General features: G+C 43.3%; 1 long non-coding RNA gene across 1 annotated transcript; it reads right to left on the reverse strand.

The window, feature by feature from the left end:
• Nucleotides 1–4,004: 4,004 nt before the first annotated feature.
• LOC132097059 (uncharacterized) lies at nt 4,005–4,414 on the reverse strand. The gene is made up of 2 exons (XR_009422651.1): nt 4,262–4,414; nt 4,005–4,136 (listed from the first exon to the last, which is right to left on the reverse strand). It is a non-coding gene; the product is annotated as an uncharacterized LOC132097059 (long non-coding RNA).
• Nucleotides 4,415–17,565: the final 13,151 nt, after the last annotated feature.

The following is a 17,565-nucleotide window of genomic DNA, read 5'->3' on the forward strand; positions in this document are numbered from 1 at the left end:
AGTAACCACATGGTTAATGGCTGTTCTCTTAAATAATCCTGGCTTGAGAAACTGTTTGTTTGCTGCTCAGCTAGGACCTTTGCATTACATGGAACTTACATTGCCTTGAGTGCTGGCATGAGAATTTGCTTGGGTGCTTAGGACAAAGCAACTGCCCAAGGATTGTATTCCAAGACTCCCGGACTACAACCAGAAGAACAAATACTTCCTTCCATCAATGCCTACCATTTGCAGATAAGACTGTTCATTCTTAAGACTGCTCACTTGATCAACTCCATTATTCATCAACATCTTTATGGGACATTTCACACTTATCCACTTACACCATTACTTTTTATGTGATTTATTTTATGTTTGAGTTTGTTTGTTTGTTTGTTCGGTGTTTATGGTGAACTGTTCATGTAAAAATTCAATATATGCATTGAAAAGATTTTCCTTTCTTGTCTTTTGTTGATACACGTATACCCTGAACACAGAATCCAGTAGGATAGAGTGCAAGATTGATTCCCCCTCATTCTTCTGTAGCAGGCCTGGTTTAAAATAGCTTGGGACAGTTATAGAGTAAAGCTTGCCTTTAGGCGGAGACTTACCTGGAACTAAATCTATAGCACAGTCATAGGGACAATGCGGAGGAAGAGAAGCAGCACGGGACTTACTGAACACCTCCTTCAGGTCCAAGTACTCTGCGGGCACATTTGATAACACCATGGTCTCCTTCTGAAAGACAGAAACAGGCACAACAGGACAAGCAGAAACCAGACAAAAATCATGACCACTTTCACTCCACAAGGTGACTGTGTTGGAACCCCAATCCACTCGTTGATTACGTTTGATTAACCAGGGGTGACCTAAAACAATGGGAGCTATAGGGGAGTCCATGAGATAAAAGGATATGGTTTCACTGTGGTTGCCTGAGGTGAGCAGAGTTATGGGTTCAGTGTAGTGAGTGACGGGTGGCAGTTCCTGGCAATTGAGTGCGGTGACATGGATGGGATGAGACACAGGAAGGACAGGAAGGTTCAAGGAGAGAGTCAATGAAATTACCTTTGGCCCCAGAGTCCAGAGGGGCGTGACAGTCGTGAGGATGGTTCTCCCACCGCAGTTTCACCGGAAGGAGAGTCGAAGATGTGGTTGAGGACTTCCCGGCGGAGATCCCACCCGATAGTAGCCTCAAACTTATTACCGGGCTGGCTCTTTTACCGGGCATGAATGGATGGAATGCTCCGAGCCACCGCAATATAAACATAGTCCTTGGGACCTCCGCCGCTCTCTCTCCCTACGGGAAAGCCGAGCTCTACCCACCTGCATGGGTTCGTGATCATAGACGGGACCGACCATGTTCTCTGGACTCGAGAGGCCCCTTTCCGGAGAGACGTAATGGCGTGTTGGACTGACTTGTCTACCCAGGCGATTAATCCGTGCATCAACTCGTAAGGCCAAGTCGATAAGACCATTTAGTGTGGGGGGCAGCTCGAGGAGGTAGATCTCCTTCTGAACACGGTCAGCCAGCCCATGCAGGAATCGATCCCACTGAGCCGCCTCATTCCACTGGCACGGGGCTGCCAGGGTGCGGAATTGAATGGAATAGTCCGCCACCGATGATTTCCCTTGTCGGAGGTCCGAGAGCTGGTGAGCGGCCTCCCTGCCAGCCGCGGCTCGATCGATGGAACGAGGCGCAACACGGATGTTGATTCTCCCACACCGCCGTCCCCCATAAGGCGGCCCTGCCAGAGAGTAGGGTAAGATCAAAAGCAACCTTGGACTCTTCTGTCGCGAAGGTGCGGGGCTGCAATGCAAAATGCATGGAACATTTGTTGAGGAAAGTCTTGCAAAAGTTACTCACCGGAGTAGCTCTCTGGCGCCGGAAGTCGCGGCTCCGGCCGGAAGTGGTCCTGGGAGGTTTCCCGGGGGACGGGCGGTGCAGGCGGTGCGGTGGGCGCAGTGGGAGAGGTGAGTTGATGGATCTGCTGGGTGAGCTTGGACACCTGTGTCACCAGCGCTTGGATCATGCGTCCGGTGTTCATGATGCTCTCCTGCTGCTGATCCATATGGTTGACGCTGTGATGAATGAATTCGGAAAGTGAAGTGGTGCTCGCTGCTTCCATGTTTGGTGAGAGCGTTCTGTAATGACTGGGTGAAGGAGTGGCAGGAAGCATGTGCGAGGTTAACACAATTTAATGGAGACAATGATACAAGACAATACTGAGACACAAATATGATGCATAGAGGAATACACAGTCCAGGAAGGTGGCAATGAGTGAAGTATCCGGAAGGCGGAGGTGAGTTGGCAGCAGGAGAGGGTGACACAGGAACTGCGGGGAAGCGAGCCGAAGGTAAGTGGTGTTGCTTGGTGGTGGGTTGCGTAGAGTGGACGGGGTTCCGGGGAGACACGGACATCCAACGCAGAAACACACAAGAAAGCAAAGCATAGGTCACAAACATGAAACAACGCTCTCACAAACACAAGATGCTAGACAAGCCAATATCTAGGGATGAGTAATGAGTGACAGCTGTTGCTGATGACAATTAATGGAGACACCCACAAACTAATCAGTGCTGACGCGTAACACACAGACTTCACCCACAAAGTGCAAAACCCAGAGATCACGGTTTACCAACCGTGACACTTTGTGTACTCTAACTTTTCTTTGTTTTGGAAAGATGTTTTGTTTGGTTTTGTGGATGTAGAAAAAAATATTATGAACGAATTTTATCTTATAAATCTTTTACTTCTCCTAGCCAAATATTCACAAGTGTAAATTTTCCAATAATAAGATTTTAAGGTTTTTTTAGAGAGCTGCAACAATATTTTGAAATGCTTTCAGCATCAGAAAATACTAAAGCAAGGAAAACACTACTTGTTTTGTCATTTTCAGAATTCCACTGTAAAATGTATCACTTTGCATTATATTTTTTCAGTTTGCTAACTTACTTTAATTACTTAGTATATATATAAAATTTTTTTTTTTCAGAAGTTAATAGTTTTTTTTTCTCCACTGGGTGTTCTCGGTGTTCCGTTTATTTCTGGTTTATTTTATTGTTATTGTGATATTTTGTAATGTGCTATTTGATTCAATAGGTAATAAAAAAAATGGACATTGTCACACGCGGTGGTGTGTTTTGGTGACGTCATAGACGCATGCGCACTACCGATCTATGGATTATAATGCGCATGCGCTGGTCTTGAGTGACACGCATGCTCAATATTGTATTAAGATAGTGTTCTAAACTCTATAGTAGTAGTACTGATGAATAGTAATAAGTAATTATATACATTTATTTAAAGCTCTATATTATTTACAGTTTCAGAGTAGAGCCACTGCTCCTCCACATCGAGAGGAGCTAGCTAAGGTGGCTCGGGACTCTGTTCCAGATGCCTTCCTGGGAAGGTGTTCTGGGCACGTCCCATCGGGAGGAGGCCCCGGGAAAGACAGAGGACACGCTGGAGGGACTATGTCTATCAGCTGGCCTGGGAACGCCTCGGTTATTGTGATATTTTGTAATGTGTTATTTGATTAAATAGTTAATAAAAAAATAAAAATGGACGTTGTCACACGCGGTGGTGTGTTTTGGTGACGTCACGTGACTGGTCTTGAGTGACACGCATGCTCAACATTTTAAATCTAAATTTGGTGGATTAATGTCACCGCAAGTATTTTTTTTTTTTTATGTGCATATATAGAATATTTTAAAATAAAGCCATTTTGCTGTTTATTGGAAGCAAAAATGAGTCAAGTAATTGTCTCTGTAATTTTAATCCTAAAAGGTACAATACAGTCTGTATACAACTTAAAATACCAGTACACATTCATGGGGAAAATGCAAAAATATTAACAGCACCAAAAAATAAATAAATAAATAAATAAAATGAACCATATATATATATATATATATATATAAATTGTTGTCATTGGGGCTATAGTGATTGCCGTCACAGATGAAGCAGTCTGCTGAGCACTAACCTTCAAACTCTTTGGCCAAGTAAAATACACAAAGGATTCCTGTCCTTCCATCGCCAATATAGCCTGGCGGGAAGTCTTTAAATAAGTCCCCACAACAAAGGCAACTGGTCACTTTATTTGGCACTCTGTAAATCTCCTTGAAGTCTCTGGAGTATGCACTCCAGTCAACAACACCTATTGCAAGAAATAAATTTAAAGCAATAAAAAGTTCTGTGCAAAGCTTAAAATGCATTTGCAGCTTAAACTTAGTGTAGAACTATCTACTGGTATAAATATAAAAAAAAAAAATGAAAACTTACTGTCAAGCCAGGCAAAATAAGCCTCTTTTCTGAATGATGTATCACAAAAAACATCATGGAAAAGCCAGCACGTCAGAGACAGTCTGAAGAAGGCCACATCTCCATCTTCTTTGACCACATTCATGAGGATATGTCTCAGGATCTCAGGTGGCATCTGCTGAAAAAAAAATTGGTTAATATTAATATTATTCAATATAAAATACTAGCCAAATAATAGTTTAAAATGTTAAAAATAACATTTGGAACAGGGAAAACTCCCACCTTCTGCTTCCATTTCCCATTCTCCTAAAGAAAGCAAGAAAAAGAAATGAAAAAGAATTAATAGAAAAAAGAAAGAAAGAAAGAAAGAAAGAAAGAAAGAAAGAAAGAAAGATTACACCAATATATCAATCATGAAATATTTATGGAAAAAGTAACTTGAACATTTGTTGTTAGATTAGTTTTAGTTAAACTTATACCTGTTTTTATTTCTTTGTGCCTTTTTCTGAGTAGCTCTCTTTCAGCATCTGATCTTAAATTACATAAATTACTGTTCTCCAGTCCCAGCGGCAATCCCTTCTGGGCTCAGTTCACAGTACACCGGGCTCTGGACATCCAGGCAGCCAACGGAACCTCTTGCACCTCCATACTGGTGGCCCAGTATGTCCCGGGATGTCATCAGGTACGTCTGCAGTTGCTCAGTTTTTGACATGTCTTCCACTCCATGTCGGACTACCTGATGGACTGGGAGGGGTACATTCCTGGGTGGCCAAGCATGACATTCTAAACCCCATGCTACTTGAAGGGTTCCATTGACAACATCCTAATCATCCCGTAGCCAGAGGCTGTGGTAACACTTGTCGTTGCGTCAGGGTGTCAGGAGCTGCCCCTGGAGGAGGGGGTAATGTCAGGAACTCACCGTCGCAGCCAATCATCACCCGCACCTGGCTCTCCAAGCAGGATCCCAATCACTGGAGTACTGATCACCTGCACCCAGTTATCTCTCACCAGGATAGAGACACCTCATACTCAGCACTGCGGTGTCTGGTCTACCATTCACTACCCATTGAACTGGTGCCTGATCTCTTTCTACTAACCTCTCTTTGCTATGTCCTCAGATATCCTCACGACAATCTCTTGTGAACTACATATGCTGACTCTCCATATGATTATCTCCAGAGCTCTGGAAGTTCACTTCTCAACAACCCAACAACACCTTGTCACTGAAACACTTGTAAATAAACTACTCACTAAACCCTCCATCTCCATAGTGTTTAGTGACAGATCATTTGTGTATACTTTCTCGCTCCAAAAAAAAAAACAGTTCTACACAGAAATAGTTTTAAGTTAAAGCATTTTTTATCTATCCATCCATCTTCGTCCACTTATCCGGGGCCGGGTCACGGGGGCAGCAATCGAAGTAGAGACGCCCAGACTTCCCTCTCCCTAGACACTTCCTCCAGCTCTTCCGGGGGGATACTGAGGCTTTCCTAGGCCAGCCAAGAGACATAGTCCCTCCAGCGTGTCCTCTGTATTTCACGGGGCCTCCTCCCGGTGGGACGTGCCCGGAACACCTTCCCAGGAAGGCATCCAGGAGGCATCCATCACAGATGTCCGAGCCACCTCAGCTGGCTCCCCTCGATGTGGAGGAGCAGCGGCTCTGCTCTGAGCTCCTCCCAAGTGGCAGAGCTCCTCACCCTATCTCTAAGGGAGCGCCCAGCCACCCTGCGGAGAAAGCTAATTTCGGCCGCCTGTATCCAGGATCTTGTCTTTTCGGTCATGACCCACAGTTCATGACCATAGGTGAGAGTAGGAACATAGATTGAGCGGTAAATAGAGAGCTTCGCCTTACAGCTCAGCTCCTTCTTTACCACGACAGACAGGTACATTGACCGCATCACTGAGGTTCAGATCAGGGGGGCCATTCCTCCCAATCACACCCCTCCAGGTGTCACTGTCACTGCCCACATAAGCATTGAAGTCCCCCAGTAGTATGACTATCTCCAGTCAGTACCTCAAAACCTACCGCACAAGCTCAGGCTCCTTCCCCGCAAGTGAGGTGACATTCAACGTCCCTAAGGCCAGTATCCATGTCCAGAGATCAGGTCGTCAGGGTCCCTGCCTTCGACCGTTGCCCGATCCACATTGCACTAGCCCCTTATGATTCCTCCCACAGATGGTGGGTCCACGGGAGGTTTTTTTAACTAGAAAAACAAAAACAAGTGTAAGTATGATTATATACTTTGCATAAAAATGCAAAACAATTCAACATGCTATCTTCATTTGGTTATTGCTTTGTGGATGCATCCAGCATGGCCTGTTTGGTGGCACATTTTGTAGGGCTGTCATGTCTATCACTGGCTAGGGTCTGAAAAGAAACAAAATATTATGATCCAACTGTATTAAGTGAAGTGAGATTTTGCAAGTGCTGTGTTTATAATGGCATTACGTACAGTGTACTTGGTCTATTTGTGTAATATCACAGGTGTGTCTCTCACTATAATTAAAATGAGAATCGCTGTGAGCATTATACAAGGCATGTCAGCTAAACACGTTTACACCGATTTGGATACATAACACTACATAAGACTATACATGTTGAAACAACAAAACATTAAATTAAGATTACAAAGATTAAATTCCTACCAATATACAATCACTGTTAATTAATCCACCGTTTTTTCTGTAGAGTCTACTTGGAAGACAAAAGCACATGCGTACACTACTATCTTAGGTAATATTTCTGACAAAAAATATTTTCTATTAAAGGGGTCATTTTGTGAATAGATAAGATCCCTAAAGTTGCAAAGAGTAAAGTCTCAAACCAAAAGAGATATTCTTTATAAAAGTTAAGACTCATCAACGTTCTCCTAAAATGCCTTCAAACATGCCCCCACATGTCTAGTCATGATGTGGGAAGATTTGCATAACGCCGCCCAAATGTTCATGCAAAGAAAGAAGGTGTAACTTAATTATTGCTGCCATCTTGCTGCCACCATGTTGTGAAGACGCTGTGTGTTTCGTTGCAAAAGCAACCTGTTTCCTGATCCTGGGAGAGAAGACTATAATGAAACAAGTACCTCGTTTATAATGGGTTTTATTGTTTTTGTCTCGTCGCTCTGGGACACATCATTACAGTATGGTAAGGGGGTAACATTTCTGTCACAAGCTTTAAGTATTCAGGATAATCACAACACACTGAATAGCTGGCCAATCAGAGCACACTTCTCTTTTCAGAACGATGACCTTTGTAAAAATCAACACCTTTCAGAAAGACGGGCATAGAGGAGAAACAATAATGTACAGTATGTGGAAAATAATGTGTTTTATGAAAACCACATAAACACATTTCATTATAGCAAATGCACAAAATAATGTTCTTTTTAGCAACATCATATGGCCCATTTAAAATAAAGTCAAATTTAATTAGCCTATTTGGCTACGTGGTGGCTCTTTCTGCTTTCACTTAAAAACCCTTAAGCCCTTCTGAAGTCAAATGAATCGTCGCCCTGAATCAGGTGTTGCGTTCGGTGAGGGCTTTATGAGTCTATATAAAACCAACAGTTCAGTTTCAGCAATCTGAGCAGCTGTTTGTATGCTTCGGAGGCAGCACCAAAGGGCAGCCTGTCTACAAACAATGGTTGGCACATTGGGTGGTCGATGCTATTGCCTTGACATATTCCACCCGTGGTATGGAATGTCCTATTGGTGTCAGAGCCCATTCGACGAGGGCAGTCGCCTTCTCATGGGCGTGGACTAAGGGAGTTTCTATCAAAGTAATGATGAAGTTTGCAAATCTCTGAACAAAGGGTTAGGAAAAATAAATAGTGCAAGACTCTGACAGATGGAAACGTGATTATCATGCATAAGGATGCATGATACACAACATAATAAGGCACTAAGTATAAATTTGGTGCTTTGATAAAAGTTGCACTGAAGAAGAAGGGGGTCAGGTAATTGGAGCAAAATGGCTTCAAAATGTGAGAAATAAAGAAAGGATGGACAGTCTATCAGTTATGCTTCAGTTTGACGAAGAAAGAATGCCAAAGAGTGTAAAAATAGGTTATGTAAGTTACCCATTAAGACCATAAGTACCTCCTCCACTTAGATGCTACAAATGGCAGAAGTATGGACATGTTAGTGCAGTTTGCAGAGGAAAACAATGTTGTGCGAGATGTGGGGGTGATCATGTACAGTATAGGGTAAATGTGGCGAAGGAGAGAAGCAAAATGCTGTATTTGCAGAAGTGAGCATAGTGCTGGATTTGGGGGATGCACTGCATGCTGTGAAAATTCTAAATGTAAGAATAACTGAGGGGTTGATGTATGCTGAACCAGCCCAGAAAGCAAAACAAAATTTTGGATTGGAAAAACTTTGGATCAGAGAAAGATAAAATAGGATAGTTTGGTGATTGGGAAAATGGAATTTGTTACATTTAGCTGAAGTGGCAAATTGTTCTTCTCAAACAAGAAAACAGAATAAACAAAATAACCAAGATGGTGTCACTGAGTTTGGATGTCTTCCTGGTCACTCTGCTTAGATTGTGTTTTTATTTACTGTTTTCTTTTTACTTTTTTTACTTTTTACACACATATCGTCTGCACTGATCACTTACGACAAAGGAACACTTTTGGACATAGGACGCAGCTTCCCTAACCTGTTTTAGGACACTTTATCCTAAAACCCATCTGAGAGTCTTGGCCACTTGAATAACCCACTGCAGTGACGGATCAAGAAACACTGTGGGAAATGCGCCGGGATCCGCAACAGACTAAGAAAAAGAGCACACAGCCCACCTCTGCAAAGCATTCTGCTTGCCTCTTCAATCTCTAGAAAATAAGATGGACGATCTAAGAGCCAGGATAAGTTTCCAACTGCATATAAAGGACTGTTACATTCTTTGTTTGTCTGAAACATGGCTCACGACCTTGGTCCCGGACACTGCTGTAGCGCTGTCTTTCTCTGTTTTACAGATGGACAGGACAGTAGAGGCCGGTAAATCCAAAGGTGGTGGAGTGTGTTTCATGATCAACAAGAAATGGTGTGACCCCAGGAATATCTCCACTCTGTCGCACTCCTGCTTGCCTCATCTGGAACATGTATCCATTATTTGCCACCCATTCTATCTGCCCCAGGAGTTTTCATTGATCATCGTTACTGCTGTCTACATTCCACCACAGGTGGACACAAGCTTAGCTTTGTCTAAGCTTCACATAACATATGTCTCATGATTTTACATTTAAAATCTGAAGAAGATACCATGAAAATTTTAAATCCTGCAACCATTTTTCCGAGACTATTTCTAGCCCACAACCCCCCCCCCCCCCCATACCAATATAAAAAGTATTTACCAACTGTATTGAAGGGTTCTGCAAACTTATTTCAATTATAAAACAATAGACAGAAACTTAGACATCATTAAAGTGATTTATTTGAGCACTAGAAAAATACAATAAGAATAATTTGGCATTCCCCATAAAACACATACATACATATAGACCCGTGACATGACATTACATGAGTTCGTGTCCGTTCGTTTAATAAAATGTGTAACTTGTATGTAAGCACAGTGCAGTGTTAATGGTCATACTGTGTATTTACAATGTTAAAGTGGCTGACAACAATAAATATTCTTATTAGGAATAAAACTGCGTTGTTTTTTAACTGTGCAGAGCAGTAACGTTAGCTGAATAGTTAGGCCTACTACGCTACTGTATTTTAATATTGGTCATTGTGGTGGTTCTTGGACAGCCAAATAATTTCTGAGGTGGTACTTGGTATAAAAACTTATAGATCAACTGCATTAGAAAGTTGCATTGGCACACCCAGTGAACAACGGTAACTTAAGTGGGTAGCTACGAACGACCAGATCCTCTAAAACAGGTTACGTGTTATATAAATCTTTACTTAAGTAAAGCATAGATATTAATACAAAATAAACCCTAGATTGACGTCTTACCTTTGCCATTATGAGGTACCTCCCCCCACCGTGAATGTAGCATCGCGTACCTGTAACCCAGCCAGCTACAAAGAACTGATAAGCATCCAGACTTTTAAAAGCTTTGACATCAGCACCAGTGTATGGGGATACGTAACCCCGTTTACCACATAGTGGTACAGATCATGTGGAATGAAGTCGGGTAGACTCATCGATTTAATGAGGTCCGTGAAAAAGGAGGAAAAAGGTAAGGATCGGTATCCAATCCTGCGATCTCCAACTTCTCCAAATACCGTTCTTTGTGAGCACCTACCAGATGCCCTACCTCGACCGATAACGGCACAACAGCTTGTTCAATAGAAGAAGCCATAAAGTTTAGTGTTATTTATTTTAAACTGATTGAAACTTCCCGCTCGTCTACTACTATTTAGCTTGTGCTTTCAATGATACTGCCGTCCATCATGGCGTTGTCACATGGTCGTAGTCACGTGTTTGCAAAGGGTCTAAATAAAGAATGTTAAAAAAATATAAAAATAAAGAAAAAGCAGATCGCTTCCATTAGATGACAGGTGCATCAGAGTGCGCGTCATGAGTTGTCACGAAAGAGCGCCAGAATTCAAATAAACAATCTTCCACCTATCTTTGACCTTTTTTTGGATTGTCTCATTCTGTTTGTGACACTGTATGCTACTAAACCTTGCCTTTTTTTACTACCAAGATACAGTTTCTAAGTGTGAGTTATTCCATAATGGGCACAAACAATACTGTCCCTGAAGAACTGAAACGTAACAAAGTATGCCTCTACTGTGGAAACGAGGGATATATGTTATGAAGCTGCCCATCACGTGCTCCCCGGTTAATGGTGAGTTCAGTCCATCATCACCTTTCTGTTTCAACCCTGTTAACTTTAAAAGTAAAAAGACTGCAGACAGCACACCTTGTTTGTTATCTTTATTTTATAAGTGCACAAAGTTTTGTTGTTATTATGTCTGTATGCAAAAAAAGTAGACACTTTACAGATTTGATTGATGTATTGCTCTTATCTGTACGATCAAAACTGAAAGTGTAATTTAAGTTATTTTCGGGGTTATCAGGAGTAAATGCCTCGACTTCAGAGGGTTAATTACCGTTCCTGCTCCTAGATCTGCTGATGGTACTGCCTCCACCCATCTGCTAGATCTGTCTATAATAACAAGCATGTATCTTTTGCCTTGTACTCAATTTATCATATCCACATAATCAATTACTAGATGTTTAATGGGTCCTTCAGGTATTGGAATATGACCTATTGGTGTCACTATGCCTTTCCTTACATTGTATTTGGCATACACTTCACATGTGGACAATAATTCATCCCCTTACGCAATGGTCAAAACCATGTGCATCTGTAATAAGAATATTCAAAAGTGAATTAGGTGCAACAACGTGTCCTTCCTGTGTACGCCAGATCTCCTGTGAGTCTTTTTTAGCTTCCCTTTGATGCCACAATGATTGTTCATAAGGGCCTGCTTGTTGTTGAATTCGAAAAATATCATCCAATTGAGAATGAGGTTCGATAAGTACTACAGGTGCTAATACTGCCCCAAAAGCTTTTTTAAATACACCCCAAAGCTTTTTAGCTTCTAAATCTGCTGCATTGTTTCCTTTAATTACATAATAATGTCCCTTCTTGTGTGCCTGACATTTGATTATTGCTAGTCTTTTTGGTTGCATCATAGCAGAAATCAATTGCCCTATTTGTTCACTATGTTGGATGGGAGTCCCATCCCTTTTTTTGAAACCTCTTTGTTTCCACACTGCTCCGAATAGATGACATACACCATGAGCATATGCTGAATCTGTGAAAATGTTAGCAGTTTGTCCTTTAGCTAACTGACATGCAGTTGTAAGAGCTTTTAATTCTGCTAATAAACCAGAGCAGGGCTGTATACACAATGTTGTGATATTACAGATTCATATTCTTTATTTTTTTTCTTCACTACTGAATATTCAGTATGATTACCTTCATGATCTCTAAAGCTAGAACCATCTACGAAGGAAGTAATTTCTACTTCAGGGATAGGTGTTGATTCAAGATCTGGTGGTAATCAAGTAAATGCCTATGACTCATTCACACAATCTGTAATGCGGGTGAGAGGACTCAAAGGCGAAAGTGACGATTACAATCTTTATTTGAGACAGAGTCTGACCACAGGCAATCCAACTTAAATGAGATAATAATGAACTGAAGACAACCGTAGGCTGGGAAAAACTTGAACACAAAAACTCCTCTGAGGCAGGGAAGACCAGAGCACTGGCAAGGAACACAAACTCACAAAGAGGTTGATGAATGGAGAGCTCCAAACTGGTAAGTCGAAGTAGTTCTTGGCAGGTAGGGTTCTGTGGATGTATGACAAGCACAGAGTAATTCCAGCAGCGGTAGCAAAGTAGTGACACTCCCCGACAGGACAGGATAGGACAAGACTAGGGAGATACACTGACCAAAACGCACCTGTGACATCTAACAATCTGACAATAGGACAAGAGAAGAGAGGGTTAGAAAAAGCCAAGATAATGAGACGGGATAAGGAACAGGTGGGGAGGAATGAGCCTAATGGAAAGTGAGAACAGCTGGGGAGGAATGAGCCTAATGGAAAGTGAGAACAGCTGTCAGTAATGAAGTGGAGAGTGATGGGGAACAGGGAGAAAGAGTGACCAGCTGAGGGAAACAGGACCATGACAGTACCCTCCCCTCAATGAGTGCCTCCTGGCGCTCCCGAGGGGGAACTCTGGCGAGACCGGAGAAAATCATATATGAGCGAGGGGTCCAAGATGTCCTGGGAGGAGACCCAGCTTCTCTCCTCAGGACCATACCCATTATATATACCCGAACGGTCAGCCGGCTTTATGCTTTATGCAAGAAACGTGAAATACAGGATGAATGTGGCGAAGATTAGGTGGTAGACGTAGTTTGACGGTGACAGGGTTAATGATCTTGACTATGCGGAATGGTCCGATAAAACGGGGTGCCAGTTTGCGAGACTCCGAATGGAGCGGAATATTGGAAATGGAAAGCCACACTCTCTGACTCGCAACATAGCGAGGGCTCTTGACACAAGACCTATTGGCCGCGACGATCATTCGCTTTCTCGAACGATACATGGCAGATCTTACCCTCCTCCAGGTTCATTTGCAGTGACTGATAAACGTGTGAACCGATGGGCAGTTAGTATCTGTCCAGGCAACACTGGATGTTTGATTGGCACGTTCTGCCTGAACGTTAGTCTGAGGGTGAAAAACCCTAAGAGAGACTGGCGGTGGCCCCAATAAGGCGGCAGAATTCTCTCCAAAACTGCGACCCCTGTCGGACACGACGTCGTAGGGTAACCCATGAATCTTGAACACGTTATTAACCATGATCTGAGCAGTCTCCTTTGCGGAGGGGAGTTTAGCGAGTGGGATGAGGTGAGCCGATTTAGAAAAATGGTCGACTACGGTCAGGATGACCGTATTACATGCTGAGGAAGGGAGACCCTTAATGAAATCGAGAGCTATGTGAGACCACGGACGAGTAGGAATAGGTAGCGGCCGCAAGAGACCAGCAGGTGGGGAATTACCTGTATTAGTTTGGGCAAAGACAGAACAGGAGGTAATAAAACTGTGCGCGTCATGGTCTAAGGTTGGCCACTAGAAGCATTGACTGATAAATGCGATAGTGCCCCGGACACCGGGATGTGCGGATAATTTGGAAGACCGAGCCCACTGAAGGACAGCTAGACGAGTAGGTGCTGGGCAAAAAGACTGCCCCTAGGGCAGCCTCACGGGGTGGCAACGCGAGAAAGGGCGCTCCTCACCTTTCTCTCGATTCCCCAAACCATAGCACCCATCACACGCCCCGGGGAATAATTTCTTCCTGGGGTGTAGCTGAGGATGAGGGATCGAAGAGATGGGACAACGCGTCACTTGACGTTCTAAGAGCCAGGGAGGTAAGAGATGACAAAATCAAAATGAATAAAGAATAATGCCCACCGGGCCTGACATGCATATAATCTTTTCACAGAACGGATGTATTCCAAATTATGATGGTCAGTCCAAACGACAAAAGGGACAGTGGAGCCCTCTAACCACTGTCGCCATTCGTCTAATGCAAGGCGGATGGCGAGCAGTTCGCGATTACCGACATCATAATTTCGCTGCGCGGAGGAGAGACGATGGGAAAAGTAGGCGCACAGGTTTGTCTTGTCATCAGAGGCCGACCGCTGGGAAAGGACGGTTCCCACCCCCACCTCGGAGGCATCGACCTCGAAAGTACTATCCGGCGTGATAAGGATGGGTGCAGTAATAAATAGAGTCTTAAGGTGATCGGATGCCATTTGAGCATCCCCTGACCCCTTGAAACTGGACTTAACGGAGGTTAAAGTGGTAAGCGACGTGGCTACCTGGCTAAAATTGCGTATAAAGCGACGATAAAAGTTAGCGAAGCCGAGAAAGCATTGTAACGAAACACGAGAGTCGGGAACGGGCTAGTCGGTAACCGCCTGGACCTTAGATGGGTCCATACTGATCCCCTCAGCGGAGATGACAGAGCCTAGGAACGTAACCGAGGGCACATGAAAGGAACATTTCTCTGCCTTGACAAAAAGTCGATTCTCAAGCAAACGTTGAAGGACGCGGCAAATGTGTTGAACATGAATCTGGAGAGAGGGCGAGAAAACCAATATGTAATCGAAATAAACAAAGACGAATAAATTAAGCATATCCTGAAGAACGTCATTGATAAGAGCTTGAAAGATCGCAGGGGCGTTAACCAATCCGAAGGGAAGAACCCTGTTTTCAAAGTGGCCGAGGGGCGTGTTAAACGCGGTCTTCCATTCGTCCCCCTCTGTAATACGCACGAGGTGATAAGCGTTACGGAGGTCCACTTTAGTAAAAATAATTAAATAATTCTATAAATAATTCTCTAACGCCTCCCGTTTGGGAGCCGAAAGGGAATAGAGCCTACCCCGTGGGGGCGTGGTTCCCAGGCGAAGATCGATAGCGCAATCATACGCTATCGTGAGGGGGAAGAGAAATGGCTCGGGAACGACTGAAAACCCCTCGCAAATCGTGATACTCCTCCTTTACCCCAGATAAGTCTCCTGCCTCCTCCTGCAACACAGAAACAGAAGACACAGGGGAAACAGCAGAGACTAAACACTCAACATGACATGACACTTTCCAAGACAAAATAGACCCCTTTTCTCAATCAATGTGTGGATTATAGAGTTTAAGCCAAGGATGGCCTAGCGCAACCGAAGTGAAAGGAGAAAGGAAAAGAAAAAAAGGATATGGTCTCTCTGTGGTTGCCGGAAATGGTAAGAGTCAATAGAATAGTCTCTTTCTGTACTCTAGGTAGGGAACTGCCATCAAGGGCAAAAAGAGGGGTGGAGTCTCTTAAGTGTGTGAGAGGAATACCTTGCTGAATCTTGGTGGTAGCGCTCGCCAGTAACCCTCCGCATACTGGCGAGCGCTGGCTTTTACCGGACACGCGGAAACAAAGTGCTTGGAGCTGGCACAGTACATACAGAGACGATTCGAAAGGACACCCTGGTGTTCAACAGCTTTTGGAATGGGCTGCCACTCGCTGAGTCCATGGCTGGTCAGATTGTTCTGTTATGCGGGAGAGAGGACTCAAAGGCGAAAGTGGCGATTACAGTCTTTATTTGAGACAGTCTGACCACAGGCAATCCAACTTAAATCAGATAATAATTAACTGAAGACACCCTTAGGCTGGGAAAAACTTGAACACAAAAACTCCTCTGTGGCAGGGAAGACCAGAGCACTGGCGAGGAACACAAATTCACGAAGAGGCTGACAAAGGCAGAGCTCCAAACAGGTAAGTCAAAGTAGCTCTTGGCAGGTAGGGTTCTGTGGATGTATGACGAGCACAGAGTAATTCCAGCAACAGTAGCAAAGTAGTGACACACCCCGACAGGACAGGATATGACAAGACGAGGGCGATACACTGACCAAAACGCACCTGTGACATCGAACAATCTGACAATAGGACAAGAGAAGAGAGGGTTAGAAAAAGACAAGATAATGAGACGGGATGAGGAACAGGTGGGGAGGAATGAGCCTAATGGAAATTGAGAACAGCTGGGGAGGAATGAGCCAAATGGAAAGTGAGAACAGCTGTCAGTAATGAAGTGGAGGAACAGGGAGAAAGAGTGACCAGCAGATAGGGAGACAGGACCATGACACAATCATGAGATTTTCCTTCAAAAGCCAAAGGTATTAATTCAGATGGATTAACTGTATGGCATCTTTTAATGGTAACATCTGGATATGTGGGTAATGACGAATACGCTAGAATTTGAGCTTGTGTCAGGACAAATTTTCCTTGTTTTATTAATTCCACAAATTTGTGATGTGTATATATAGTTACTGGGTACCCCATAGTTATTGTGGATGCTTTTTCATAAGCATAATAAAATGCTGCTAAACCTTGTTGGTAACATGGTGGGTATCCCTGGGCTACATTGACTAACTTCGTGCTGTAGTTTGCTATAGGCTGTTTTTTCCTCCCACTACAAGTCTCAGTACAGCCGATGCATAACCATCAGTTCTATTTGCCACATATAGATGCAACATTTTATCATATTCTGCCATTCCCAGGACATGGGCCTTTTGTAATTCTTTTTTTTATTGTTTCAAATGCTAGTAATGCATCTGTGTTCCATTTTAATGGATTGCTTAAATGTTGTAATCCAGCTTGTTTCATCATTTCTCTCAATAGTCCTGTCTTTACTACATAATCTTCTATCTAATCGGCACTGTAGCAAATCAGACCCAAACCAGACAAATTAAAGAGTCGATCAGGACCATGGTTGAAACATGAGACAAATTCCTCAGAAAGGCAACAGGATATTGTAAATCAATTCCTAGTGCCACAAGTCAGAAGCAAGATAACCAACCAACTCACAGAACAGCTTTCAACATTAACACAATTAGAACAATTATTGAGAATTTCAATTCGGAAAAGAGATTGTCAAATTTGGACCAAGTAATCAAAGAGATGCACAGTCTGACCCTCAAATTTAAAGCCAAGAGAGTAAACAAGATAATTGGATTGACTTCCCCCTACCTAGCAGAACCAGACTGAAATTCCTAATGCCTGTTTCACACATACTGCGTCTGCAGTGCGTATGCGTTGCGTTTTTTTTACGCACCCATGTTAACGGATTACAGCATTCACACTGCATGCGGTTGCGGTCTGTCAGTGCCTTCCAGGAGCAGTGCGTCTGCTGCAGTACAGCGATCGTTTACGTACAGAGTCTATTTTTGCTGTGCTGCACTCACTGAATTAAAGTGACAGCGCATGGTTCGCGGTAAAAATGAACATGGATTGACACGGAAATGCAGTCAT

This window comes from Carassius carassius, chromosome 21, assembly GCF_963082965.1.
Source record: "Carassius carassius chromosome 21, fCarCar2.1, whole genome shotgun sequence".
Lineage (NCBI taxonomy): Eukaryota > Metazoa > Chordata > Actinopteri > Cypriniformes > Cyprinidae > Carassius > Carassius carassius.